Here is a 3,257-nt window from a genome sequence, read left to right as displayed (position 1 = left end):
TTCCCCCGTTGCATTATCATGGTATTCAGGGAACATAGGATCCGGATAGTTGTCTTCATCCTCTTCTTCTTCATTGTCTTCCATCATAATCCCTCTTTCTCCGTGCTTGGTCCAAACATAATAGTGGGACATGAAACCCTTCTCAGGCAGGTGGACATGAAGGGTTTTCAGGGAAGAGTAATCCTTCATATTCTCAGAGTTAACACATGGACAGTACATAAATCCATTATGCTTGGTTTCCTTGGCCCCACCGAGAAAAAAATTGCAGGCCCGTAATGTACTCCGAAGTGCGTCGGTCACCATACATCCATTGACGGTTCATCTGTATTATGAAATTAAGTAAGTATGTCAAAAACCATTGAAGAACATCATGAATAGAGAAATGACCAAATTAATACAAGTTCATCATCACATTAAAACCAAACTACAGTAGTGATCAAATGCTATTACTGCAAAAATAAATACATAAAATTCATATATAGCTCTCATAAAACAACATACAACTATGTAAAATATTTAAATGCAACAACAAATGCGATCAAAATCGCAACTAAGGTAACAATTGCCCCAACGGCATAATGATACCAAGCCTCTTTATCAATTGCATATTTTCTATTATTCCTATTCTTCAAGCGCATTGCATCAATCTTCAACCGCATTGCATCCATCTTGATCTTGTGATCATCGATGACATCGGCAACATGCAACTCCAGTTCCATATTCTTCTCCTCAATTATTTTCAATTTTTTCTTCAAGTAATTGTTTTCTTTTTCAACTACATTTAACCTCTCGACAAGAGGGTCGGTTGGAACTTCTGGTTCACATACATCCTAGATAAAAACATCCATGTCACGTTGGTCGGCATAATTATCATAAACACTAAATGAAACAAATAGTTACAAAAGAAAATATACCACGCCCGAATCATAGGCCGGACGAGGGCCGATGTGGGCGGATACCAAAACCATCGCACCATATAATAACAGAAAATAATAAAAGTAAGTAATTTATACAAGTATCTGTCTAACTCATACAAGTAAGAATTTTTTCTTTTAAAAAGAATATAAGAACAAGAGGCTCACCACCGTGGTGCCGACGACGAGATCGGCGCGGGCAATCGACGACGGTGAGGACGGGCACGGGACGACACCCTACACATGTGCAGACTCTAAGAAGTTTATTTGAGCTCAAATTTTGCATCTAAATCAAAAGAACTCCCACATACACTCCTACACTAAAACCCCACAAACCAGTCTACTTCTAGAACATTTGAAATGAGCTAAACTAGCAGTGAGAGATGAAAGGATGAAGTAGCTAACCTTTTCGGACACTTGTTTAGTTGGTGCACCGCCAAACCTAGACAAATCTGAAGGAAAATGGAGCTTGGAGGTCGAGCTTGGAGAGGAGAAAGATTAAGCGTGGCTCGGGCATTTCATCGAATACCTCATGTGCATGCATAGAAAGGTGGCAACAAGAGCATGGCACGCACACCTCGGCCAAAAAACAGAGTAGAGTGTGGGTAGGGAGAGGGTATATATAGGCATCTCTTTGGTCACGGTTGTTGGCCAGAACCGGGGCAGAAGACTAACCGTTTGTTGCGGTTCCAGCCACCAACCGGGATTAAACGTGTTGCACCAGGAGCGACGACCATTGGTCTCGGTTCGTGTCTGGAACCGGGACCAAAGGGGTCAAACGAACCGGGACCCTTGCTCGGCCGACGCGCCCTGGCCTCACGAACCGGGACTAAAGCCCTTTTCTCGGCTGGACCAAAGCCCTGTTTTCTACTAGTGAACTGGTGCACTAGTGGCACATATTCATGATAAATGTTGCCAGTCATGTAATTTTTATCATGATTATCAACATCATGAATAAATGAGATGAGATAATTTTTCTCCAACCAAGTAAGGTTGGAGCCAAAATTGTAGTAGGTCCGATCTACTATCTGCCTTGTAGTTCTTGTAGCACGGGAATAAGCTAATAATTGAAAATAAATAAATTTAGTCGAGATGAGTACAAGATACTTTTCAATAATCAATAAAAATTACCTGAAAATATGTTGACAAAATGCACCTGGAGGTAGATCTGGAATCAAGTTATCCTCCGCATGCACCCAAATTTCTATATTATTATCACGGACATCATCATTACCAAGATCGAAGGTAATATTCATGTCCTCATTCAACCCATATGCCTTGCAAAATTCTCTCGAATTAGAACAACCAAAATCTGTGTGATCTTCATCATTTTTTACCTTGACAACAAAAGTGAAATGCTTTGTTCCTAGGTGAGCTATCTTAGGCTCTCTACTATCTTTCTCTTTAAAATGAAACTTGTCCAAGACAACAAATCTTGCATGGCAGAGAACGCACTAGTCAAATTGTACAAAAGAAAATTAAAGGTTAACTAAAGCAAAAAAAAGCACACGTCATATTTGACTAACAAAAATACATGCTGTCTTTACAATACCGTAATAATCGGGAAATCATCCGTCAGCTTGACGGTGAAGGACATATCGTTATATAGGTGAGGATAACGATCGCATATACCCCTATCATACCAGCATAAATGGCACGCATGGATCCTATCGTCATCGGACCACACCATTTCTTGTGTTCATAATTCTATATAAGATTAAAAATCATAGATATTGGAGAAATAAAAACCTATCCTAAAGGCTACAACAACAAAAAACAAAAATCATACAATGATGGACCTGCCGACACTATGAAGCTTAATTTTTTATAGCAACACAGTCAAAAGCGCTTGTGGTGCAATAGATCTCAAGAGACAAAAATATTCTCTTTCAGTTACAACACATAATCAACTTAATACATCTCAAATATTATCGAATATAATCTCGAATACATCTCTAGTATAATCTAGTTCACTTGTGGTTTCTCATCAAACGGAGCACCCAAAGAGCTGCCGCTGTAGTGAGGCGCGGGCGGTGGACACCCCCAGAGAAGGAACCATCACATGACCATAACTCATGTGAGGTCCCTAAAGAACCTGTTAGGTATTGGAGAACCTGGATTCCAACACAACCAAGTAGCGACGGACGTGCTCGTCCTCCTCCCTCACACGGCGAATTACCTCCTCCTCAGGGGCCAGCTGCCTCTACACCGAAAGTGGCCCACGCGACCGCCACCAAAGAAGCTCCGGGTCGACTACGGGAGCCTTGTTCCTCACCAAGATGCGCCCCCCATAAGGTAGTCTTGGGGAACGTTGCATGGGAAAATACTTTTTTCCTACGCACA

Source organism: Hordeum vulgare, chromosome 7H (assembly GCF_904849725.1).
Source record: "Hordeum vulgare subsp. vulgare chromosome 7H, MorexV3_pseudomolecules_assembly, whole genome shotgun sequence".
NCBI lineage: Eukaryota > Viridiplantae > Streptophyta > Magnoliopsida > Poales > Poaceae > Hordeum > Hordeum vulgare.
The sequence above is the reverse complement of the archived record's forward strand: the minus strand, read 5'-3'. Positions refer to the sequence as shown.